This window comes from Gopherus flavomarginatus, chromosome 5 (genome assembly GCF_025201925.1).
Source record: "Gopherus flavomarginatus isolate rGopFla2 chromosome 5, rGopFla2.mat.asm, whole genome shotgun sequence".
Lineage (NCBI taxonomy): Eukaryota > Metazoa > Chordata > Testudines > Testudinidae > Gopherus > Gopherus flavomarginatus.
Window position 1 is genome coordinate 62969954 of NC_066621.1, and position 27962 is coordinate 62997915.

Consider the following 27962-nt stretch of genomic DNA (forward strand, 5'->3'; position numbering starts at 1 on the left):
ATATGATTTAAGAAGTTACCAATCACTTAGTTAGTCAAATTATTAAATTGTAGTCTAATGTCATTTTTCCAAAAATGAAATGGTTTTGTGTGGCTTGTGTATTTTCACTCTCTGAATCAGTTATATGATGTACTGTTGTAAAGGAAATATCCATTTACTAGCAAAATACCTCTGTTAAGGGGACATTGGAAGAGAACTTTCTTTTCAGACTGATTTTCATAATTGCAAAAATGGGCAAACAGAGGCCCTAACTCTGCAAGCTGCTCTGTGCAGCTTGTGTGATCAGGGTCTAACTCTTACCTGCAAAACAATATGAAACATAGCAGATTAAGTCTCAGTTAACATGTGTGACAAAGTTCCTCCTCTACCTTGGTGGGTCCTGTGCTTATTGGTAGATTTGCTCACCTCAGTGATCTTCCCCACAGTCTGGATCAACTCCTCCTGTGTCTGATCAGGAGTTAGGAGGTTTGGGGGAACCCGGGCCCGCCCTCTACTCCAGGTTCCAGCCCAGGGCCCTGTGGATTGCAGCTGTCTATAGTGCCTCTTGTAACAGCTACATGACCGCTACAACTCCCTGGGCTACTTCCCCATAGCCTCCTCCAAACACCTTCTTTATCCTCACCACAGGACCTTCCTCCTGGTGTCTGATAACACTTGTACTCCTTAGTCCTCCAGCAGCACAGCCTCTCACTCCCAGCTCCTCACATGCACTTCCTCTCCTCTAGCTCCTCTTCACCTGACTGAAGTGAGCTCCTTTTTAAACCCAGGTGCCCTGATTAGCCTGCCTTGATTGGCTGCAGGTGTTCTAATCAGCCTGTCTGCCTTAATTGGTTTTAGCAGGTTCCTGATTACTCCAGTGCAGCCCCTGCTCTGATCACTCAGGGAACAGAAAACTACTCCTCCAGTATTTGCCCTCTACCAGACTCCTGTACCCTACTGGTTTGGATCTGTCACACATGTTATTGAATGCTTTAAAGCAAAGGTGCTAAAAGTGAATCTCAGAGGTCTACAATGCTCTTTGATATGGAAGTGCAGGCTGCAGAGAATACAGAGCCTCACATACATCTGGATCCAGTGATCACATGTAGCAGAGAGGAGTAGTTTTGACCTAAGAGGTGAGATTCTTGTCTGCAGCCCAGAGGAAGGAGGCAGGGCTTTAAGCCACCTTTGCACCCTTCTGATCCTGAGCATCTCTGGGACCCCGCCCGGCAAAGCTTAGATTCTGTCCTGGGGGCCTGACTAAGTTACAGTAGGCTGTTCCTCATTGTCTGTGGTCCTCGGATCCACTGCAGCCCTGCCCCAACATGCCCCTTCCAGCCTCAGCCCAACCTCCAGTTTGCTTCCTGCGCTGGGGCAACTTTAAGTGAAGCTTCAGCCTCCTTTCTCGTGCAGACCTTGAAACAGTCAGTGACACCTTTCTCACCTCCAGACTGGATTTACGTCAGGCTAAGTGGACAGGTAGGGTTACTGTTGAATTCCGCCTAGAAACTTGAGCTGCTGCAGAATGCTGCCAGGCTCCTTAGTGAGGCTGGTCACAACACAGGTGCTCCAAGTCTCAGAATTGAGTCTTCTAGACAGCAAAGCATTTAAGTGTGTACTTACATGTTGATAAATAAGGATGGATTTAGGCACATGCTTAAGTGATTTGCTGAAGCAGGATCTAACTCCCTATTCACTCAAATTCATGGATGTATTGGTGATTACCTTGAAAGCCCTGAATCATTTGTGGTCTGGTTACCTCATAGACTCATAGACTCATAGGTCAGAAGGGACCAATCTGATCATCTAGTCTGACCTCCTGCACAAGGCAGGCCACAGAACCCCACCCATCCAATTTTATAACAACCCCTATCCCAGGACCGAGTTATTGAAATCCTCAAAAATGGTTTGAAGACCTCAAGCTGCAGAGAAACCACCAGCAAGCGACCCGTGCCCCACGCTGCAGGGGAAGGCGAAAACCCTCCAGGGCACCTGCCAATCCGCCCTGGAGGAAAATTCCTTCCCGACCCCAAATATGGCGATCAGCTAAACTCTGAGCATGTGGGCAAGAGTCACCAGCTAGCACCCAAGAAGGAATTCTCCGCAGCAACTCAGTACCCATCGCATCCAACATCTCCCCGCAGACCATTGAGCAGACCTGTCTGGTGGTAATTCAAGATCAATTGCCCAAATTAACGATCCTATCATAACATCCTCTCCATATACTTATCAAGCTTTGTCTTAAAGCCAGGAAAGTCTTTTGCCCCTACTGCTTCCCTCGGAAGGCTATTCCAGAACTACACTCCCCTAATGGTCAGAAACCTTCGTCTAATTTCAAGTCTAAACTTCCTAATATCCAGTTTATACCCATTCGTCCTCGTGTCTACATTAGTACTAAACTTAAATAATTCCTCTCCCTCCCTAACGTTAACCCCCTTGATATATTTATATAGAGCGAGCATGTCCCCCCTCAGCCTTCTTTTGGCCAGGCTAAACAAGCCAAGCTCTTTGAGTCTCCTTTCATAAGGCAGTTTTTCCATTCCTCGGATCATCCTTGTAGCCCGTCTCTGAACCTGTTCCAGTTTGAATTCATCCTTTTTGAACATGGGACACCAGAACTGCACACAGTATTCCAGATGGGGTCTCACCAACGCCTTATATAACGGTACTAACACATCCTTATCCTTGCAGGAAATACCCCGCCTAATGCATCCCAAAATCGCATTTGCTTTTTTAACAGCCGTATCACATTGGCGACTCATAGTCATCCTGCTATCAACCAGTACCCCAAGGTCCCTCTCCTCCTCCGTCGCTTCCAACTGATGCGCCCCCAATGTATATCCAAAATTCTTATTATTAATTCCTAAATGCATGACCTTGCACTTTTCACTATTGTATTTCATCCTATTTCTATTACTCCAGTTTACAAGGTGGTTCAGATCTTCCTGAATAGTATCCCTGTCCTTCTCCGTGTTAGCAATACCCCCCAGCTTTGTGTCATCCGCAAACTTTATTAGCACATTCCCGCTCTTTGTGCCAAGGTCAGTAATAAAAAGGTTAAATAAGATCGGTCCCAAAACCGATCCTTGAGGGACTCCACTGGTGACGTCCTTCCAGCCTGACAGTTCACCTTTCAATACGACCCTCTGGAGTTTTCCCTTTAACCAGTTCCTTATCCACCTTACAACTTTCATATTCACTCCCATCTTTTCCAATTTAACTAACAGCTCCCTGTGCGGAACCGTGTCGAACGCCTTACTGAAATCTAGATAAATTATATCTACCACATTTCCTTTATCTAAGTAATCCGTCACCTTCTCAAAGAAGGAGATCAGATTGGTTTGGCATGATCTACCTTTAGTAAATCCGTGTTGCAATTCGTCACAATTACCATTGACCTCTATGTCCTTAACTACTTTCTCCCTTAAAATTTTTTCCAAGACCTTACATACTACAGATGTCAAGCTAACAGGCCTATAATTACCCGGATCACTCTTATTCCCTTTCTTAAAAATAGGAACTACATTAGCAATCCTCCAGTCATATGGCACAACCCCCGAGTTTATCGATTGCTTAAAAATTCTCGCTAACGGGCTCGCAATTTCACGCGCCAGTTCCTTTAATATCCTCGGATGGAGATTGTCCGGGCCCTCCGACTTCATCCCATCGAGCTGTTCAAGTACGGCCTCTACCTCAGTTGCGGTAATATCCACTTCCATATCCACATTCCCGTTTATCATCCCTCCATCATCGCAAGGTTCCTCACTAGTCTTATTAAAAACTGAGGCAAAGTACTTGTTTAGATGTTGGGCCATGCCTAGGTTATCCTTAACCTCCATTCCATCCTCAGTGTATAGCGGCCCCACTCCTTCTTTCTTTGTTTTCTTCTTATTTATGTGGCTGTAGAACCTTTTACTATTGGTTTTGATTCCCTTTGCAAGTTCCAGTTCAATGTGGCTTTTAGCGTTCCTCACTTTGTCCCTACATGTTCTGACCTCAGCAAGGTAGCTTTCCTTACTGATCCTGCCTTCCTTCCACTCCCTGTAAGCTTTCTGCTTTTGTCTAATCCCCTCTCTGAGTTGCTTGCTCATCCAGTTTGGCCTACAACTCCTGCTCATGGTTTTTTTCCCCTTTCTCGGGATGCAGGCTTCCGACAGTCTCCGCAGCTGTGACTTAAAGTAATTCCAGGCCTCCTCCACATTTAAATCCACTAATTCCTCCGTCCAATCCACTTCCCTAACTAATTTCCTTAACTCTTTAAAATTAGCCCTCGAGAAGTCAAAAACCCTAATCCCAGATCTACATTTGTTTATCCTTCCATCTAGTTTGAACTGAATCAGCTCATGATCACTCGAACCAAGGTTGTCCCCTACCACCATTTCTTCTATGAGGTCCTCACTGCTCACCAACACCAAATCTAAAATGGCATCCCCTCATGTAGGTGCTTCAACTATTTGATGAAGAAATCCATCCGCTATCACGTCCAGAAAAATCTGACCCCTATTCTTCTTGCAAGCACTCGTCCTCCAGTCTATATCTGGGAAGTTGAAGTCCCCCATAAACACACATTTCCCCTTTGTGAGACCTGAGACCCACTGATCTGTGCTATTTGCAGGGCTGGGACAGATGAATCTAGGACTGGCCAAAACGAAAGGCCTGGCCCCTCAGTTAAGGGTGAGGAATCAATAAGCCCAGGCTGCAATTGTGTACTTGGGACAACGAAGGAGAAAACAGGAATGAGAGTGAGGTCAGAGGTTAAAAAGGAGGGAGTCAGAGTGGTACACTGAGCAAAAAACCCCAGACAGTGCCCCTTGCTCCTCAAAGGTGTCTTAAGGAGTCAGTGGATACCACCCAGAGGAACTCCACCCGGAGACATGATCGAATGAAAGGTGAGCAGGGAGAAACCTCCTGCAGGGGCCTAATCACCTGTACTGGAATTAAGATTGTCCAGGATACCCTTGCAACCTGTGCCTATGGTACACAGTTTGCACTTACATTGTTTCTATCAGCTTGGAAATGCTTAGCAGTACTAGAAGAGCTAGTAATGATTCCTTTCTCCCTCCTGTTGTCTGTCTTGCATAATTAGATTGTAAACTCCTCAGAGCAGGGACTGTCTCCCAGTGGAGGGGGAGAGGGGCAATCTTAGTTGGGTCTCCAACAACAATCATACTGAACAGTAACAGAAGAACATGTAAAAACATTCAAACTAGTAGGCATTTTAAAAGTATAATCACCATCTATCCCTCCATGGCCAGTAGCTGGATGTTGTTAGTTGACAGTCGCTGTCTGGAATGTAGTTCCCTGGCTGGTCTGCCAGACTCAGACTTTGATGGTGGTTGTTGTAAAGAGCTGTATAGAGGAAGCCATTTGCCGCACACAGGAACTAGCTTTAATGGTCCTTCAAAAACTAGGAACTATGGGGTTTGGTTTACACTACCAATGTATGTTGGCATAACTGCATCGCTCGGGGTGTGTATTTTCCACATCCCTGAGCTATTTAGTTATACCGACCTAGTCCACGGTGTAGAGAGTGCTATGTCCACGGGAGGGCTTCTCCCTCGCCATAACAACAGCCTCTCGGGGAAGGCAGCGTCTTCACTATGCCCTGGTCTACACTATGAGTTTAGGTCGAATTTAGCAGCGTTAGATCGATTTAACCCTGCACCAGTCCACACGGCGAAGCCATTTTTGTCGACTTAAAGGGCTCTTAAAATCAATTTCTGTACTGCTCCCCGACGAGGGGATTAGCGCTGAAATCGACCCTGCTGGGTCGAATTTGGGGTAGTGTGGACACAATTCATTGGTATTGGCCTCTGGGAGCTATCCCAGAGTGCTCCATTATGACCGCTCTGGACAGCACTCTCAACTCAGATGCACTGGCCAGGTAGACAGGAAAAGCCCTGTGAACTTTTGAAATTCATTTCCTGTTTGTCCAGCGTGGCGAGCTGATGAGCACAGGTGACCATGCAGAGCTCATCAGCACAGGTGACCATGGAGTCCCAGAATCACAAAAGAGCTCCAGCATGGACTGAACAGGAGGTACTGCATCTGATTGCTGTATGGGGAGACGAATCCGTGCTATCCGAACTCCGTTCCAAAAGACGAAATGCCAGAATATTTGAAAAAAATCTCCAAGGGCATGAAGGACAGAGGTCATAACAGGGACCCGCAGCAGTGCCACATGAAGCCTATTGAAGAACCTGAGAGGTGAACGGCAGCTCCAGGTCAGAGTCCCAGACATGCTGCTTCTATGATGAGCTGCATGCCATTCTAGGGGGTGCACCTACTACCCTACTCCTGTGCTTCCCTCCTCCCCCAACCCCCCAGGCTACCTTGGCAGTTATCCCCCCATCTGTGAGACGAATTAATAAAGAATGCATGAATTTGAAACAGCAATGACTTTATTGGCTCTGCAAGCGGAGATCAAAGGGGGGAGGGGAGAGCAGTTGGCTTACAGGGAAGTAGAGTGAACCAAGGCGCTGGTTTTCATCAAGGAGAAACAAACAGAACTTTCATACCGTAGCCTGGCCAGTCATGAAACTGGTTTTCAAAGCTTCTCTGATGCACAGCGTGCCCTGCTGTGCTCGTCAACCGCCCTGGCTGCACGTAATCAGTGGCCAGGCGATTTGCCTCAACCTGCCACACTGTCTCCCCATTGCTCTCAGAGATATTATGAAGCCCACAGCAAGCAGTAATAACGATGGGAATATTGGTGTTGCTGAGGTCTAACTGAGTCAGTAAACTGTGCCAGCGAACTTCTAAACGTCCAAAGGTATATTCTACCACCGTTGTGCACTAGCTCAGCCTATAGTTGAACTGCTCCTTACTGCTGTCCAGGCTTCATGAGCCATGGGAGCAAAGGGTAGGCTGGGGTAGGTGTGACTGTGTGGTAATGCCGACTGGGAGAGCAGCCTAAGGCAGAAGCCTCCAGCTGGCATGATAATCGAGGCAGGACTGAATCTCCATTAGACGAAACTTGAAGAAGAGAATGAGCTGGAGTCATTCTCATTTTTGTCCAGGTGCCCCTGATCAATCTCACTGAGACTGGCCAGGTGCCTTCATGTCTGCCCAGGCATCCCCGACCAACCTAACTGAGGTTGGCCAGGAGCACCTATGGGACGATGACGGCAGCTAGCAGTTGTATTGCACTGTCTGCTGTCCGCAAGACAAGAGGATGCTGCTGTGTAGTACTGCATCTGCCAGCAGCACCCAGGACACAGTGAGCTGAGCGGGCTCCATGCTTGCCTTGGTATGTCGTCTGCATGGGTAACCCAGGAAAAAAGGCGAGAAACAATTTTTTGCCGTTGCTTTCACGGAGGGGGGCCTGGTGACGTGTACCTAGAACCACCCATGACATTGTTTTTGCCCCATCAGGCATTGGGAGCTCAACCCAGAATTCCAATGGGGGGCGGAGACTGTGGGAACTGTGGGATAGCTACCACAGTGCAACACTGCGAAAGTCGACGCTAGCCTCAATACGCTTAGTGGGGACACACACAATTGACTGTATCAAATCGATTTCTAAAACATCGACTTCTATTAACTCGACCTAATTTCATAGTGTAGACATACCCTAAGTGCTGCAGTGGAGCTGTAAGTATAGACAAGCCCTCATTAACATATATACAGACCTAGAGCATGTTTGTAACAGGGCAAATGAAAGGCTCATTACATTTGTCTAGCATTTTGCTGATTATTTTGGTTTAACTTTTTTTACTTTTTGTTCTCTGTTCCACTTTGTTTTGATCTGGTTTTGGTTATTAATTTGCGTTGTGTTATATCTTGGATAACATTTATGTTATTAAGGTTTTCTGGTGACAGTTATGGTAGTGGCCGTTTTAGTTTTTTGGCAGACTATTTTGGGGTTGGCAATTAAACTTGTGCAGTTAAAGCACTTATTACAGTAGCTAGGTTATAAATAATGTACATGATGAAGGGGGCAGGGTTCTGTTTGACTATATTAATAAAGGAGGACTATAAATGCAGAGTAGGCAGGGCTACTGGTACAAAATGGTTATGAGTGAATATGTAATTTGAACTGAGAATTTATCAAATGTATTAATTTTTTCTTCTGTTTAAATGTTGAACTCTAGCATTCAGTTGGACACGTGTATAATACCTCTTATAGACATTGTGGAAATCTGCCACTTTTGAGCTCAGACTGCAAATTTACTTATTTATTACATCTACATAAAAGAAACATGCCTGTTGATCTAAAATCTTGTGCTCAGATCCGCCACCCCATCCGTCTTTGCCAGTTATGTTTTTTGACTGACAACTGAGCCATACTGTCAAGGTTCCTTCCCCACTCTGAACTTTAGGGTGCAGGTGTGGGGACCTGCATAGACACTTTTAAGCTTAATTATTAGCTTAGATCTGGTACACTGCCACCATCCAGAATTCTAGTGTCTGGAGCACTCTCTGTCCCCCCAAAACTTTCCCCTCCCTGGGTTGCCTTGAGAGACTTCACCAATTCCGTGGTGAACACAGATCCAAATCCCTTGGATCTTAAAACAAGGGGAAATTAACCATCCCCCCCTCCTTTCCCCCCGCCAATCCCTGGTGAGTCCAGATCCAATCCCCTTGGATCTTAAAACAAGGAAAAATCAATCAGGTTCTTAAAAAGAAAGCTTTTAATTAAAGAAAGAAAAGTAAAACTCATCTCTGTAAAATCAGGATGGAAAATACTTTATAGAGTAATCAGATTCATATAGCCCAGAGGAACCTCCTCTAGCCTTAGGTTCAAAGTTACAGCAAACAGAGGTAAAATCCTCTCAGCAAAAAAGGAACATTTACAAGTTGAGAAAACAAAAATAAGACTAACATGCCTTGCCTGGCTATTACTTACAAGTTTGAAACATGAGAAACTGATTCAGAAAGATTTAGAGAGCCTGGATTGATGTCTGGTCCCTCTTAGTCCCAAGAGCGAACAACCCCCAAAACAAAGAGCACAAACAATACTTTTTCCCTGAGGTCATTCACTTCCTATTCTTAAAACTAATTAATCATAATAAAAATAAATAATGTGCACTTCCACAGTGCTTTTCATCCAGGGATTTCAAAACATTAAGATCCCCTTCTTCCATTGAAGTCAGTGACAAAACTCCTGTTTGGCTTCAAGGACACAGGATTGTGCCCTGAACTTCCCAGGAATTCAGAAAGATGATGATATTGTTGGGATTTCACACATAAATGATTAGAGGCATAGAAAGGTTAAATAATTTGCTGGAGATCACAGAACAAGTCAGTGGCAGAGCAGGAAGTAGAATCTAGGAGACCCTGTTCCCAGTCCTTATTGATACTTAGCAGGATTGGTAATTAAGTGTTCCTGAGTGTTGCCAAGCTGACTAATCTTATAAGCCTAGAAATTTCATTGGCTTCAATGGAAGCCCTACACTTCAAGGATTGAGATCTTGAATTTTAAAGTGGTGGATGGGACGGTTAATGGTGTTTTGTGGTAGCGAATTAAATTGAAAAGTTAAAAATCTCAGCTATGAACATGAAACCACCCATAGTCTATAATTTAAAACATATTATAAAAGCCATACTGAAAGAGTTCCCTAATGATAAAAACTTCCATTGCATTAATGGAAGCTTTGTGTAAATGAGGACATTATGAAAAACAGAGGTAATTTTCAACAACAAATTGTTGTCCAATTTAAGATAATTCAGAAATGCTAGTAATCAGAGACTATTTCTCTTCTTCTACTAAGCTTTCCAAAAAATATTTCCTTTTAGAGTGTACTTTGTAAATGTTACCTTTTCATTTTTCCAAACCTACACACTTTTAAATCTCAGTTCTTTGGAGTTTTATTAAAAGAAGTTTCAATTAAAAGCTTCTTGTCCACCCTACAATTGAAACTATGCTATCAACAGCCACTTCTAGCACTATCCCTGACCAGCATGTGCAATTCTTTTGTCCAAGAGCTTCGTTGATACTATATATACTACCCCCAGGGATTAAGAAGCATTTCATATTTATGTTAACATAGCTTCCAGGGATCCCAAAGAGGATTGGGGATGGCAGTGTAGAATCACATCCCAAAAATAATCCCTGCCCCAAACAGCTTGCAGTCTAAGTAGCCAGGTTCCAAAATATTGCCCTCAGAAAATTTCCTTGCCACAATCATCAGAGAAACTGAGTTAGAAGCAGCTATGTTTATGTGTTTGTTGCTAGCACAGTTTCAACAGCACAGTAGATGGGGCCCAAATTGACTTAACCACTTCAGATCCTCTTTAGCCTGATCAGAGTTTATATAACCAAGCAAGCATACTCCAAACTGAGTTTCAGTAGAAAGCTGAAATCATCCTTTGGCCATAGTGGCACTATTACTACTTTTGCGTAGACATGCAAGGATCCTATAGTGGGTTTCAGCTGGCTTGCAGCTTTGCAGACAGGAACAGATGCCTAGATAGAGAGCTAAGCCTATTCTGTAAAAGAAGCCTGGACATTCAGTGAAGTGTCAGCACCAGACAGCACGGAGCATGTAGGCCTCCCTTGATGGGGTCAGAGAGCAGAACAGGGACCAAGGCCTGAAAAGTATCCCCAGCAGAGATATATGGGGTGGAAAAGAAGAACAAAGCAAACGTGGTCAAAACATCAGATAGTGCCCAAGCAAGAGGAGCCTGTGCTAACTACATCAAAGGCATATTGTGCTCCAGAGCACACTCATCCAGTTCACCCCTTTGTCTGCAAGGCCAGAGAATCATAGAAGATTAGGATAGGAAGAGAACTCAGGACATCATCTAGTCCAACCCCCTGCTCAAAGCAGGACCAACCCCAACTAAATCATCCCAGCCAGGGCTTTGTCAAGCCTGACCTTAAAAACCTCTAAGGATGGAGACTCCAGCACTTCCCTAAGTAACCCATTCCAGTGCTTCACCACCCTCCTAGTGAAATAGCATTTCCTAATATCCAACCTAGACCTCCCCCACTGCAGCTTGAGACCATTACTCCTTGTTCTGTTATCTGCCACCACTGAGAACAGCCTAGCTCCATCCTCTTTGGAACCCCCCTTCAGGAAGTTGAAAGCAGCTATCAAATCCCCCCTCACTCTTCTCTTCTGCAGACTAAAAACCCCAGTTCCCTCAGCCTCTCCTTGTAAGCCATGTGCCCCAGCCTCCTAATCATTTTCGTTGTCCTCTGCTGGACTCTCTCCAATTTGTCCACATCCTTTCAGTAGTGGGGGGGGGGTCCAAAACTGGACGCAATACTATGGGTATGGCTTCACTAGTGGCGAATAGAGGAGAATTAATCACTTCCCTCGATCTGCTGGGAATGCTCTGACTAATGCAGCCCAAAATGCCGTTAGCCTTCTTGGCAACAAGGGCACACTCTTGACTCATATCCAGCTTCTCATCCTCTGTAATCCACAGGTCCTTTTCTGCAGAACCACTGTTTAGCCAGTCAGTCCCCAGCCTGTAGTAGTGCATGGGATTCTTCCTTCCTAAGTGTAGGACTCTGCACTTATCCTTGTTGAACCTCATCAGATTTCTTTTGGCTCAATCCTCCAATGTGTCTAGGTGACTGTGGACCCTATCCTTACCCTCCAGCATATCTGCCTCTCCCCCCAGCTTAGTGTCATCCGCAAACTTGCTGAACTTGCTCCCATCATCAAGATCATTAATGAAGATGTTGAACAAAACCAGCTCCAGGACCGACCCATGGGTCACTCCGCTTGATACCGGCTGCCAACTAGACATCGAGCCGTTGATCACTACCCATTGAGCCTGATGATCTAGCCAGCTTTCTATCCAGAAGGAGGACAGCCAACACACAATGGGGCTGGAAGGCCAAGCAGAGGACAAGAAGGGGCCACAAAGCTTATTTGCCATCGAACTCTTTCATTCTTTCAGATAGCCTTGTCCCTGCAACACCTAGGGGAAGCCCAGCCAGAGTTATAGCCTAGTTCCAGTGGTGAAAGAGCAGACCCACCCCACAGCCAGAACTGAGAATCCCCAGCACAGTTAACCCCCGGGATCTCCCCTTTCAGATAAGGAGCAGTCTAACACTCCCTTTCCAGGAACTAGCTCCAGGTGCAGCAGCTACGCACAGTGGTGACCCAGACAAGAAATGGGTCCTCTTAGGTTAGATGTGTATGTGGTTTCACCCACCTAACGAGGCTATTGTAATCTGGTGTCTCAGATGTGCCATGAAGAATTCAGAACTATTTTTTAATCCCTGCTCCCCCTCCCAAAAGTGGGGCTCTTCACATGCAAATCTATGCCTTCCCTACTCTGTGCTGTCTCCTTTTTAATTCCAGGGTCCAGTGAATTCACAGTCCTGGTGGATGCCAGCAAAGTTATTTTTATGGTAAATTGACACCTCAGAAGCAGGATAAAACTACACAGGCAACAGGGAGATGAAATAGATGGGAAACATAAGTCAGCGCTGGAGATAGCAATTGCTTCACCAGCAAGCAATAACAGCAGAAGTGCAGACTAACTACATAACTATTATACTGGGTTTTGGAAATGCCGTAGTTGGTCATTGTAGCTTTTATTTAAAATGTTTAGCAATTAAAGATGCCCACAGTGTGGGATAGTTTTGGTATCTCAGCAAGACAGTGTTTTCCACTTGCATGTACAGGACCCAAGTCCTGATGAACAACAGACATTTCTTCGAGTAGAGACCCTATGGGTGATCCACTTCAGGGATGCATGCACCTCTCGAGCCCTGGATCGCAGGTTTTTAATCAGCAGTGTCTGTTCAGCCCGCATATGCGCCCTATGCCTCCTCATGCTGGATACTGAGGTTATACAGGGATGCAAGGGCAAACTGCCCTCAGTTCCTGCTCTACCACCTCTGCTTGAGTTGAAGCTCTAGTGTGCCCCTCTGGAACGTACCTTGGCTATTTCGTATTCTTCTTATAGTTGTTTGTGAGGATTTGTTAGTATTGTTAGCTGTTAGTAGTAGTTATAGTTAGTGTTTGTAGAAAGAGGATAGTTTTTTTTTTTTTCTTCCTCATCCTTTTCTTCTTGGCTCACCAGGCTTCAAACACTGCCTCTCCTCCTGCGAGGTTATACCTGTGAGTAATGGCCATTCTAAGTGTGCTCATTGTTTGGGCGACTCCTACATCTCCCAGCAGAGCAATTTCTGCATAGCCATCAAGTTGAGGGCAAGGAGGAAGAGGGATATTAAGCTCAACTGTTAAGGACAGAATGCCTGCTTTGACCAACATCTGAGTCTGGTTGGAAGGCCCGCCTTTTCCTCCCCTCCATACATTTGTCTCCGAACAGATCTAGTGCCCCTTCCACCTTGCCTCAGGCTACCACTAAGAAGGGAAAGTCGTTGAAGGCATCTGAGAGAGCTCCCAAAAAAGAGAAGTACAGACTCTCAGCTGAAAAAGCCTGCGAGATCTGTGGTCTCCAAAGCCTCAATCTCTTGGCTCAGTGCCATTGAATCAAAGGACTCCTCCAGTACCAGCAAAGCCGGAAAGCCCTGGAGCTTGGGGGAGAGACATAGGTCTGACAGGGCTTAGGTAGTCTTTACCAGTGACAAGGCAGGCAAGCGTAAGCACCCTGGTCTGGTACCATCAGGCTCAGTCCCACAGCATATTCCAAAAATGGGATTGGCCTAAACTGGAAGAAGGAACTGCTTCATGCGTTTCTTCCAGCTCCACTGATACTGAGAGTGATGAACAAAATCATATAGGACAGGGCCAGGGTTATCCTTCTAGTACCATCTTGGCTGAGAGAGGTTTGGTACTTTTACCTGCTTCATCTATGCATCCATCCACTGCTCAAGCTCCCAACCACTCCTCATCTCCTCTCACAGGATGTGGGTCACATTCTTCACCCCAGTCTAGGGGTTCCCTGCCTCTGGTTGTAGTTCCTCGATGGTTCGTGGGATTAGAATCCTCCTGCTCTGAGGAAGTGCAACAGGTGTTACTGAATAGTAGGAAGAAGTTAACCTGTATTACCTACCTGCAGATATGGAGGAGATTCTCCCATTGGTGCTGACATCACTGCTTCCTACCTAGATCTGTGCCTCTTTCAGTCATCCTGGATTATTTGATGGATTTGAAGAAATTGAGAGTTATCAGTTAGGTCAATTAAGGTCCATTTGGCCACAATATCAGCCTTTCATCTGACTATAGAGGAGTTTTCCATATTTGCTCATCCTGTATCATCTAGGTTTATGATCGGTTTGGGGAATTGCTACCCACAGAATAGAGACCTCACCCTGACCTGGGATCTCAATTTGGTACTAAATTGTTTTATGAAACATCCATTTGAATCAGTGGCAACCTTTTTCTCTGCTCCATTTATGTATGGCGACCATCTGTTCAGTAGCCATTACATCACATAGAATTGGTGAGAATGGTGCCTTGATGGCAGATCCCCCACCTTAATTGTATTCTTAAAGGATAAGGTTTCTTTATGCTCACACCCTAAATTCTTACAAAAGTGTCTTTGAGTGCCACCTTAACCAATCTATTCACCTACCAGTGTTTTTCCTGAAGCCACATAACTCTGCAGGAGTCCTGTTTTCATATCCAGATGTTAAAAGGGCTCTGGCCTTCTACTTGGATGGGACCAAGCCATTTCAAAGATCACCCAGGCTGTTTCTCTCCTTCATGGATAGATCCAAGGGATCCACAATTTCTGCTCAGAGACTATCAAAATGGATATATGGATGTATTGTCACTTGTTATGCGATCACAGGGGTTTATCCTCCTCAAAGGGTGATAGCACATTCTGCCAAGTCACAAGCAACATCCGCAGCCTTGCGTAAGAACATACCGCTCTCTGAGATATGTGAGGTGCTGCATGCGCTTCAGTGCGTATATTTTTGAAGCACTACACTTGAATCCATAGTGTCAGAGCCGATGCAGCACTAGGTATTGTAGTATTATCTTCAGTTCTGAACTCAGTTCTGACTCTCCTTCCTCCCTCTGGGGAAAATGCTCGGAAGTCACCTGAAGTGGAGCACCCATAGGGACACTACTCGAAGAAGAAGAGGTTCCTCACCTTGTACAGTAACTGCAGTTGTTCAGGATGTGTGTCCTTATGGGTGCTCCACTACCTGCTCCTCCTTCCTCTCTGCTTCAAACTGTTCTCTGTGGAGACATTTGGGTAGAGAAGGGAATGAGGCTGGTTTGACCGTGCATCCCTCTGTAGCCTCGGTGTCCAGCACAAGGAGGCAACTGGCATTGCTAGTGGAAACATCTCCAGTCACGTGCACGTGAAGTGGAGCACCCATAGAGGAATGCACATCTTGAAGAACTGCAGCTACTACTCTAGGTGAGAAATTTCTTCTTTTGTTTCCCAGATGAATGCACCTTGAGGTCAGAGATGAATTGGCCTGTATTAGGGAAGAACTGAATATATAGATATATCATTTCTAATGTGAGGTAATTGATTAATGGAGTCAAGAGGATGTCACAGTATTTCCTGCGTGTAGAATGGATGGGTGCATAGGGAAGGGGTGACATGATTAAAGGGTAAGAGCACAGCTTGGAATACAAAAGCAGTGAGGTTTTTAATGTTGTTTCTAGTGTAGAAGGCTTACTTTGCACTGTACAACTAAACAACTCAGACTTAAAATTTGCCAGGTAATTAGCCCATAACACTGCCTATTTCTGTTTAGCAGTTGAAAAACAAAACCAGCTGATATTGTTCCATTTGATAAGTGACTACTACACTTGTGCACACACTATAGTTAGTTATTGTGGTTTTTTAGACTTAACATGAACTGAAGCACCTGGTACTGGCCAGTGTCAGAGGCAGAATACTGGTCTAGATGGACCCCTGGTCTGATCCTATGTCAGTTCCTATGTTTTTATGTAGAGTTAGTGACAGAGCAGGTAATAGAAATCCTGGCTGTACTGAAGGTTTTTCCATTCACTTCAGTGGAGCCAGGATTTCATTCCTTGCACTTTTGTCTCATGATCTTGTGTTTTAACCACTAAGCCACACTCTCTTCCAATATCAACCTCTAGGCAGAATTGTTTCTAATATTTTCCCCCAGACTTCTCCATAAGGTAATATTTAAGGTCTCAATCCCGCAGAAACCTAAATGTGAGCAGTGCCATTAAACTTAGGGGATTTCTCATACATGTAAAATTACTCATATGCATATGTGTTGGGTTGTAACTCAGACAACAGCAAAAACCCACAAAAAAGGGACATGTGTCCTTCTGGTTCTGCATATGATCCAATAAGCTGGTTCAAATGGGTCTGAGGCAGTTACAGTGCCCTATTTGAGAGGCTGGATCAGGTGGTTCGTTTAAAGGATGGTAGCCTCATGGATGGTGGTTGGCAGACTGCCAGAAGAGTTATATAGCCATCCAGTGCATGAGGCGGCCCTGAAATCTCTCTGCACCTGCTGCTGGAATGATTTCCCCACTCATGAACAGAAAGTGGTGTGGGATTTGTAGACAGCTGGGGACAACACATCCAGCTTGTCCAATGCTTCTTAGGAATTTATGTCCTCTGGGGCTGAATAAAGTTATAGAGCTGCACGGGTTACCTGTTCATGTACAGTTGCTGAATTGTTTATTGAATAAATGTGCTGCCATTTCCCCTTTCCACTTGATACACTGACTCATTCACTGGAAACGTGTTCTTGATAAGCAAGGAAATTCACATTAGAGCTCACACATCCTCAATATACCAAGTTGTGATCAGTTTTACAGGAGTTTTAGGTCTGTTTGTGTTAAATTAGAACAGCCTTAGCCTTCTCTTAAGTTTCTGTGCTTCTGTTCATTTTTAGTGTTAAGCGTTGATTCTCCTCTCACTCCAATGTCCATCAGAAGTCACTCCAAAGAGGTCAGTATTTGTAATAATAATTAATAATACTTCGCTCATCCATAGCACATCTCATCCATAGCTCTCAAAGTATTTCACAAAAGCAGGAAATAGTGTTAGCCACATTTTATAGATGCGGCAACTGACACATGGAAAAGTAAAGCGACGTTCACAAGGATAACTATCAACCCAGTGGCAGAACCAGGAACACAACTCAGTTTCTTGAGTCCCAATTCAGAAGCCTATCCACTAGATCAGCAGTTCTCAAACAGGGTCCTGGGCCGTCTGGGGGACCATGAGCAGGTTTCACGGGGTCTGCCAAGCAGGGCCAGCGTTAGACTCGCTGGGGCCCAGGGTGGAAAGTCGAAGTCCCACCATGTGGGGCAGAAACCCAGGGCCCTGAGCCCCACCACCCGGGGCTGAAGCCAAAGCCTGAGCAACTTTGCTTCATGGGGCCTCCTGTGGCATGAGGCCTCGGGCAATTGCCCTGCTTGCCACCCCCTAATGCCGGCCCTGGATTTCATATGCAGAAGAACAGTAGTTGTGGCACAGGTGGGCCATGGAGTTTTTATAGCATGTTGGGGGGGCCTCAGAAGGAAAAAGGTTGAGAACTCCTTTTCTAGATCACATTGTCTCAAATACAAGTGAATGTAGTTATCTTATACCCTGCATGAAATTGGTGTGAGAGGAGACTGAAGAAGCCCTTAATGTTTAATTGCAGAGTAATTTTTGTATGTTCATATTCTTTATTTGGGACGCACGTTTTGTGACGGTTAACATTAAAACTTGCTTAACATCTATGCTGGCTAGCAGCACACTTCAGATAACCATTCTCCTAGTATTGACTTTATGGTTCATGTCAAGATTATGGAGTGCAAGGTCCTGTCAATGATGTCTAATAAAATCACCCTTTTGGGGAAATAAGCAAAAGGTTTTCCAAAAATTAAAGAGCTAGAATTTTGATGATGAAAAAAGCAAAACTCAAGGATATTGTATTTTATGTTGATGCTACAGTTGTGATTAGCTAAGAATGATTAAACTATTACATTGTTCATGTGCACAGCACTAATGAGTGATCCCAGACTCTCTTCCCCATCACCCACAACATATTCACAAGATGACCTGACCAAGTTTCCCCTCTAGCTGCCAGACTGAACTCTCCCCCTCCTCCCAAGCATGACCTGACTCCCTTCCCAGCTGCCAATCCAGACTGCACCTGCTTCTGACAGTTGCTGGAATCTCATCACCAGCTATACAGCCCCCCTTCCACTGATGTCCCAACTGCCAAATCTAGTTGTGGCGCCACACAAAAAACTACCTTGAACTCTTTACAGTGGCTGAAACTGCTAAATCGCTTGCTTGGAAAAACAGAAGAAAGGAGGAAGAATGAAGGGAGATGAAATATTCTAGCTTCCTCCAACTTGTTTGACTGGACAGGGCTTTAGCTGTGTTGGACAGCATACCTGTCATAAAGTTTTATTAGGTTACATTACACTACTTTTGTTACAAATAATTAGCCTGCTCAGGTATATTTTTGGGTTAGGAAATGTTGAGGAAAAATGACCTGCTGAGAGACATTTAGGTGCATGACAACTTAGATCAAGTTGTTATTGTCCTGTTGCTTTGTTATTTGACTTACGTGAATTTTTTTTTCCATTTCTTTAGCATGTTTCTTTTTTCCACAACCTTATTTCTTTTTAAGCTTTTGCATTGATGTGGCCAATTATGGTTTTCATCTACAATTTACCTTTCTAAAAGAAATAATGATGGGTGGTAACACCTGGAAAGCAGGGGTCAAACCACACCAGGAATAAAAGTGCATGTCTCTCTCTCCAATTTTCAGTGGTGAAGTGGACCCATTCAGTAAGTTGGTATCAAAACTCACAGCTTGATTGTTTTATAAAACCAGGTCACTAGCCATGAAAAACTTCAGAGAAGAGTTAATCCTGTGTCGATGTCCTATTTTAAAAAAAAGGCACTTGGGGAAATTTGTATAAACCTTTTATTTCCTTGTGCCTCTTTTGTAAATTTTTTTTTCAGAATATTTAATATATAAAATGTTTTACATAGACTAGGGTTTTATGTTGCATGTGAACTGGTAAGACATTGGACCACCCTTCAAATAGTGATCGTTCTCCCTTTCATGACTGACCTTATATAAACTTGCTCAAGCAGGTGATTTTGCAATCCCTCCCCACCGACACACGCACACCATTACTCACAATAGGCACATACCTTTTACAGCTATTGCTGAAAATACTTTCCCACTTAAAAACAAGCTAATGGGAAAAAGAAAAAGGTTGGTCACAGAGTGAAGGGCCAATTAGTCAGCCATAGGGAAGAAGCAAACGAAGGCATGATCCTGAAGGACTGAAAGTAGATTTTTCAAAACGTATGTTCTTCTAAAAATGGGGAGATTATTAAAAGGTAGAAATATTTATAAAAATAATCCTAGCTCCACTGTGTATCACTGTTTGCTTTTTTTAAAAAAGGGAATACAGCAGGGGTTGACATGTCATGGTATTACATTTGTAATATGTGTTGCCATCACTGTTCACAAGCCAAAGCTTTCAGTGGATGGCATGTGTGCACGGTCTGCTTCCGCTGCAGAGGGCAGCAGCTAAATTGAGCCTTGCCCTCAGGTTACCTCACAGAGTTGCAGGAGAAATGGTTTCTCTCGCAGCGTAATTATCAGTAAGGACTTGAAAATCAGATAAATTGGCTGTACTGCACTAAAATCAGCCCTTATTTGGATTGCTGGCTATGTGTGAATTTCCACTGGAAAACGTTTGGCGGCTGGGTGCACAGGAGTGCAGGAGCCAGAACAGAGCGAGAGGTCAGAGAGCACTGCAGTCAGTCAAAGGCTGGATTTAGTCTCAGTCAAGTGACCTGTGTGATCGCCTTTTTGCAGTCATTAGTCAGTCGTAAAACGGTGTTATATTTTCTGTTCTTAGTGCTAGTGCTTCCTAGAAGGAGGCTAGGAGAATTTTTTTTTATTTTTTTAATCTCACTTTTATTCCAACCCCAAAGAAATACTAGAACGAATGATGAATTAAATATTGTCATTCCCACTGATTTGCCACGCAAGCTAGGACAGGCACAGTACTGTGGATGAAGCGACAGCATTTGCAAGGAGCAGTCAAGCATCTCTGGAGATGACACCCAACTGAACACTTTAGATATAGGGCTCTGAGCCTGTGTCCTGCAGCCATTGTTTGTGCTGCCATTTTCGGAGAGGCCACTCAAGATCGCATCAGCTAGAAAGAGTGAGCAGCTGCTGGGCTTAGCTTTCAGTTTTTGTTTTTATTTGAAAGGGGTGTAAAATATTCAAGTCACAATATATTCTAGCAATTCAAAATCTTATCCTTCACTCTGCAGCCTAATAGTATGTTGCAATTGACTCATAAATAAGCATTTTGTCCTTCAGCTTCCTGTATCTGCTAATGTATTGATTTATTTTAAATTTCCAAAAGGCAGATGTCTGCTGGGCCTGACTCTCTATTTCTTGCACTCCCAGGTCTCCCCTGGGTTTCAGGGAGAGTTTGAGGTACACAGTGTGCCTGGGTGGTGGATATCAAGGCATTCCAGAGGAAAGGACTACTCACCATGCATTCGCTTACACCAGAAAATGACATGGTGTTTGAACATGTGGTAATTTACATGATTAACCTTCCGGATAAAATCCTGTCTCCTTTGACATCAGTGGCAGAACTACATTCGACATCAGTGAAGCCAGAATTTCACGCAAAGTGTGGACGGGGACTGTTGTGTTGTGTTTTATCTTATTAGCTGCTAACTATGGCCTACTAACATGATGTTCAATATGCAAAATCTTTTTTTACATTGAGTGTTGATTTGTGCTTAACATCCTGTTTATTCCATTGGTAGCGTGATGCACTTTTTGAGTGTAAATAAGCCCCAGGAACACTCTGACAGTCTGAACCAAATAGGTGTAAGCTCTAGACCTTCAGATGAATTCATCTGCTGTCCCTACAGCTTTTGAGCATTCAAGGAAGAACTTTTGTATTTCATTTTAATGGCAAACATTATGTGAACTGCTGAATTTGTCTGGCTGCGTTTTAAATGAATATTTTTTGTTGGAGACAGGCTTCTACTCTCTCCTGGTGTTCTTTCTCCTTGGAAGGAATTATTGCTGATAAATGGACCCGGTAATAGAAATACAATACAGTCATTTTAATGTAATGATTTCACCCTTGGATGCTCTGTAAATGATTTACATCTTTATTGTTGGTTCATCATTATAACGTTTCCTCATAAAGATAAATTATGTATAATCAGATATTTATTATTGGAGTATCTAGTATTTTCCTAAAAGCAATGCCATGTGAATGTTTCAAAGAGTAGAAAAAGTCCATGTGTACTGCTGTAAGCATTTTTTTTCCATTTTAAAACAAAATAGAGTATTAAAAAAAGGCCTGTGCATATTGTTTTAAATCTTGCCTCAATCCTACATGGTTGATTGTAAAGGCATTTTTAATAATGATGTATAAACACTGGCTTATTTCTCATAAGTCTGTACCTCATTGTGTACATGGTTTTAGTAATCAGGCCTACCAGAAGCACAGTTTAGAAATTACCCCATCTTTGAGATGGAAGCATTGGATTGTTAGAGCAGTAGTTTTCAAGTTTTTTTCATTTGCAGACCCTTAACACATTTCAAATGGAGGTGTGGACCCCCTTTGGAAATTTTAAACATAGACCACAGGTTGAACACCGCTGTTCTGTGGTATTGACAACGGATCCGTTAGACATAGTATGTGGACCCCCAGTGGTTTACGGACCACAGGTTGAAAACCACTGTGTTAGAGCATCCTTCCCTACCCAAGTGTTGTACACGAGGCTCACAGCTTGAGATAGTCGCTCGGGGTTCTCTGTATCTCATGGGAGTTGTCAGTACTCAACTCTGCTACTGGTTTCTTCATTAAGTAGTAAGGTATGATGCACTGACCCACCAAAGAGGTACACTTTGTACTGATAACTGAGGCTGCATTATTTTCACTGTCATCAAGTGTCACTGAAAACATTAAACTGACCTTTTGCTATAGGGCAGAATCTTTATTTCAGTGGGCTGCAGAGGACTGACCAACTCAGAAATGGATCGAGGGAAAAAAATTTGAGTATGTCCTTATGATTATCTGTACTGTGTTCATGCTTCATACTTGGTGCTAAGGAGACATGGGAGTGGTGCCTGCATATCTGGATTGGTGACTGGACTATCGAGACTCTGACATCTAAATAGGTCTTCCAGGGCAATGCAATGTGTATGCTGAAGAAGGTGGCCAAACCAGGAAAACTGGTTCTGGCCAGCTGGGCTGGGAACTGATCAATGCATCACATGATGTGGAACTTTTATCACTGTGACATTCTGTACCTTGGGGGAACACCTTGCACTCCCATGTTCATCCTTTTAAAATGATTGGTATCCAATGCAAAGTTTGTCATGTCAGGTGTCTTTGGAAGGCACATGATGCACTGAGCATTGTTGTTATAGGTTGTAATTCCATGCATAAAGTTATGAGGCTGAATATGTGTCCTCGTGGCTTAAAACAGGCCCAGGCAAAACTCTCCAAGAGCAGAGAGGAAGTTCACACCTCATCAGGGCATGTACAGGACAAACCCAGCCCAGCCTCACAGGAACAAAGGACACTGGCCTAGGCAGCAAGAAAGGATCTGTTGGACTCTCGAGTGAGTCACTCCCCTTCCCTTGGTCAGTTTGGGCCTGCGATGAGGTAATGCTCACCTGACTCTGAAGTGGGGTGGGGAGACAAAGCCAAGAGAGAAGAAAGAACATGCTAAATGAGAGAGATGTTTGCCGTGCTCTTCCTCTCTATTCCACCTCCATATACAGACCACCACCAAGTGACTGAAGCGCTGATCAAAGGGGAGAGCCTGGCTGAAGACCAACCAGCCAGCCTGTGGTGAGAAGCATCCAAGTTTGTAAGGGCACTGACAGTGTTCAGATCAGCTTAGAATGCGTTTTGCCGACTTGTGCTTTGACTTATAATCACTTAACATTTATCTTTGTAGTTAATACATTTGTTTGTTATTCTACCTGAAGCAGTGCGTTTAGTTTGAAACGTGTCAGCGACTCCCCTTGGGATAACAAGCCTGGTACATATCAATTTCTTAGTTAAATTGATGGACTCATATAAGTTTGCAGCATCCAGCTGCAAGACAGAGGTTCCTAGGGTTGTGTCTGGGACTGGAGATATTGGCTAGTGTCATTCAGTTGCACAATCCAAGCAGTTTACATGCCAGAGGCTGTGCGTGAACAGCCCAGGAGTGGGGATTCTCACAGCAGAGCAGGGTAAGGCTGGCTCCCAGAGTCAAGGATTGGAGTGACCTAGCAGATCACTGGTCCAGATAACTCCAGGGGAATGTCACAATCACCTGACAAGGCTGATCCAAGGGATCACCTGACAGATGGGAGTTTTTTTGACTGCAGGACCAGCTGGTGAGAGGGGAGAAAGAACAGACTCCATGTTCCGGGGGCGAACTCATGATGAGAGAGTTGCAGCAGAGGGGTTGAGTGGCGAAACAAAGAATGGAATATTGTTGTTTGTTGCTTTGTCTAGATCTGTATGTTTCTTTTGCTGTCTAACGTAAAGTGATTGGTTTTAGAAGATTTTGCAGAGTTGTAGGGTGACCAGATGTCCTGATTTTATAGAGACAGTCCCTATATTTGGGGCTTTGTCTTATATAGGCGCCTACCTCCCCACCCCATCCCGATTTTTCACACTTGCTATCTGGTCACTCTAAAGAGTTGCAGCACATAACACACAATATCTTGTGTCTGTGGACTGATGAACTCTAAACCAGAGAGCCCACAAAGCTGGAACTCTACGGAGGATGTGCTTAAGCAACTGGGGTGTCCTGGGAGGTCAGCACTGGTCCTAGGGCAGCTGGAGCATGATGTCTGACTTCCATGAAGGATTAACAGATAGTCTGTGCCTGGGAAGAGACCGCATCGGAGCCTACTCCGATCAGACCAAGGGAAGCTTAAGAGCACGCAGGCCTGTGGTGGGACCCCAGCACAGCAGCCTGAGTATCGAAAAGGGGCAGCTTGACCAGGGCTGATAATGGGCTAGATTAAGGAATTACTGGGTAAAATTCTCTGTCCCACATTATTCAGGAGGTCAGATTAGCTGATCATAATGGTCCTTTCTCACGTTAAAGGTCTGTGAAGACACCATTGTAGGTGGTGCCAAAAAGATTTAGTAAAACATCCTAGGTGGGTAGAGATGAGAGTTTAGGAGGACTACATATGAGCAGTAGTTTAGGAGCAGTGTAATCATATTTATCAGTTTAGTTATACAGTTTTCTGAAGTAATTCAAGTTTTTACTCCTTCCAGATTCCCCATAGTGGTACTTGGAGAGGATCAGTCCTGTTTCAGTAATATGCCAGTGAAAAAGCACAATTTAGAATCTATATGCTGGTAATTCACATGAGCTTGACTGAATGAAAAAAAATCACAATTGAATTTTGCCAAGCTCGTGTAAAAGATTATCCAACTCTGACAAACCCTGTGTTTTAGACTTCTTCTTTTTGTGCCAATCCACCGTGCAAATGCTGAAAGATCTTTTGCACATTGTGGTCCCAATCCTGCAAGTCATTCTGCACCTTTATGGAGCTCTATTTACTTTAGTTTTCTACCTGTGAATGGCAGCTTGCAAGACCAGGCCTATGTTTGCACTGCTCAGTGATAAATGCAGGGGCCTAAAAATGGAGAATTTGGGTCTGATGTGCTGTACTCAGCTGAACAAAACTTTTCCTCTAGTGAGAAGTTCCAGAATGTAAGTCGATGGATTGTTTTTGGCGAGGTATTATACAAGTTATCCCTCATTTCTTGGAATTTTCCTAAGTAAAGCTCCAATAAGCTAAACATGAATGGATATACATTACATTTAGCTATATACTAAAACCATTTCTTATGTCTTTATGAAACATTGCTGGGTTGATAATAACCATTAAAATAAGTTTATAAAATTCAACGTGGCCCTTTGAGATTTTCTGTTTTGTTTAATTTATTCCTTCTGGGGCAGGGAGGGGTTACCAAATACACAGCCTTGCTGATACTTCAGCTCTCATGCAGGAAGAGCGTTAACTACATGAAGACATCAAGTTAGGTTTGACTGACAGGCGAGAGGAAGAAGCAGGCAAACCTAAGGGAGAGCAAATGCAGGAAAGAGATGGTCAGGAAGAGGTTACTGTGGCCTGCAGCTAAAAGGTTATCTGCACGATGGGAATCAAGCAGAAATACAGAATAAAGGGTGCAGGGAACGGGACACAGCAACTGAAAGGGAAATCTGAAAAGAGGCATCTAAAACAACCCTAGGAGCTACAAAAGGGAGAATTGAAAGAACATATTTGTCTGGATTTGGGGATCAATGATGAGGGTTTAAATTTTTGTTTTGTTTGGTAGGGAATGAGGCACATGAAAGTGATGGGTATTATTTAAAGGGTAAGGTAGATAAGTTGTAATGTGTTGGAGAACGACGGTGGAACTGTTCATCCTGGTTTAAGAGTGTGCGTGAGCGTACACGTATATATCATCTTTTTTTTTTCTTCTTGTTTCCAATTAATTAAATCCTCTTGCATAGAAAGGTGTTACTTTGAGCGTTGAAATTTACACATGTCAAAAAAGTGCATGAATGGAATACATTTTTCACAGGAATTGGCGCAAAATTCCAATTTTTTATTAGTTTTACAGCACCTAGTAAGTGTGTAGTATAGCTTGTCTAATGGAAAATAAATTGTGATCCCTCGCATAGTCACTTTGAACTCTAGAACATGAACACTGAATTATTTCATCATGGTTGAGGCCTTAGAATTCAAACTATAATCTGAAGTAAAATGGCCTTTTGATACATAGTGTAGAGATAAAAGTGACTTAACTGAGTAGTTCATTATTCTCCTGAAATAAGAGGGAGTCATTTACTAGTTGGGATACAAGTTGTTTTTTTTCCTCTGTGTCTGCTGGCTTGATCTGCAGTGTCAGCAGTCACAAAAATGGAATTCACTAAAAGCTTCCTTCAGTACATGTGAGCTTATTTCTAACAGCTTGCTCCCCTCCCCCACCATACTGACATTTGACAAGAAACACATGCTTGTCCTAGGTTTTAGAGGCTGCTAAACACTGATTTGTAGAAGCTGTAGTTTTACCTGCAGATGACCCAAGTAGGTAGGAAGGGATGGGAAAGGGAGACAGAAAGTCAACTGAAATATCATCATTATACACAGTGTAAGGTCCAACATGAAAATCAAGTAACATTAATTACTTTGGAGCCTACATAATGTTTTCCTAGATGTTTCTTCAGAATAATTTCATTTGGGAGTGCTCAAGATTTTGGGCTATGACCCTGTGGAGCACAGTTGAACTAGAATGGGAGACCTACGTGGCTTGCCTGCATGCTTCAGGAAATGGCATTGGTGCTCTAGTAGTTGGTATGCGTCCCCTCTGAGTCTATAGTGAAGAAATGCCCCAGTGTGTCACTAGGGCTGTGCTGCTGGAGGTGCTCACTTCTTCGGATGAAATATAAACCTGAGTTCTTGATCACTAGAGGCCATCAAGGATCTGATGCAATTTATTCTTTTTTTTTTTTTTTTTTTGCAAGAGCAGTGTTAATAAAACTCTTGTCCTTAGTAGAATGTCATTACCCTAATTAGAATATGATTACTCTCACTTACCTAAAATTACCCACATAGTAAGCATTGCAGCTGGGTTTTCTTCAGTTCTTGCCCAATACTTTTGTGTAGATGTTGCTGATATAGGGAATAGTTCGGTGATTTGAGCACAAAGCGTGAGTCCTCTTAGGGTAAAACCAGCCCTTCAGCCTCCTGAGGTTTGTGTTTCTTTCTCTTTTGGATGTTATATAAAAATCAAGACACCATCTCTTTTCTGTAGATGACAAAGATCCCATAGTACTTTTTCTGAGAGTAGGTTTTTGTCCTGATATTGTTAGCCGAAGTTTCCACTCTCACATGCTGCTGCTGTGCAGTATACTGTTTTTCAGCTGGCTACTAACCTCTGCATTCCTGCTTGCTTTGCCTGTAATACTGCTTTGTTATAAGGTTTTCTAGGCACAGATTAATCCTGATATTAATGGTAGGCAGTCTTGAACATTTTTGATGTGATGAAATTTTTAAAACCAATATGGGGCTAAATAAGGCCTTCAGGTAGAAAAGAACATGGGCGTGGAAAATTTTTCTTGTGGCTTGATCCTTAGAGGTATCCTGAGCAACCTCAGTTCTTGCTGGGATCAGAGGAAGTTGCAGATGCTCAGTACCTTTGGAAATCCAGCCATTTAGTGTGGGATAGAGGGACCACTTCTAGTTTTGATTCCACATTTTTTTCCAAGGCATCATCCACCTCTGGCTGGATTGGGTCCTACAGATTGACTGTCCCGAAACAGTGCTTGCTGTCAGTAGCACCTCTGTAAGGGAGTTCCTCAAAATGGAGGGGTGTCGTCAGGAAAGCTGCTAAAGCCTCTGGTTATACTGACTTTCCCCTGCTGTTTTTGTGAGATACAGGCAGGAAGATGAATGTTGCTTAGCCTGCCATACTTCTCATCTGCAATTAGCCTGCAGAAGGGTTTGTGGGAACTAGGATTGTACTGTAGAGGTGTCTGATTTCCCTTCTCGCCACTTTCATGTGGAGAAGGCACATCATGGTCCTTCATTTCAAAATAAATCAAATAAAATGAGTTTTGAAGTTAAGAGAGGTTTGGTTTCATTTAATTTCATTTTTTTAAATTCCCTTCCTATTTATATAACAAAAGTCACCAAATGTCTTTTTTTTTCCTTAATAAAAATGTGGTATGCCTAGACATGTCTGAGCCAAATTCATTCCTGGTGTTGCATAATTGACTTCCAAAGAGTTACACCAGAGATGAATTTGGTCAGGTATTGCAGATTTTAGCCTGAAGCAAACCTTTATAGCAGAGTTGTATTTCTCTCAAAAATATAAAAGGAACACTGACAGATCTGTAGCTGTAGTGGTGTTAGCAGGTGCTGCTATATTTATTTCTTATTAAATTGATTCAGCAACTTGAAGCTTGTAATTTTTGTTCTGATGTAGTTCCATGGCAGAGACTTTTTAAAACATAGATTAAATGTGTAATATCTTCTGTAGATATTCCTTTCGTTGTTGTTATTGTTTTAAAGATTTCATCTTATGTATAGTTCAGACTCTGTTATTCATTTAGTAAGA

General features: G+C 43.5%; 1 protein-coding gene across 1 annotated transcript in view; it reads left to right on the top strand.

Annotated features, from left to right (window-relative positions):
* The window catches only part of TEAD1 (TEA domain transcription factor 1), a 220077-nt gene that overhangs the window by 46712 nt on the left and 145403 nt on the right, over nucleotides 1-27962 (top strand). The gene's annotated exons all lie outside the window — the stretch shown is intronic.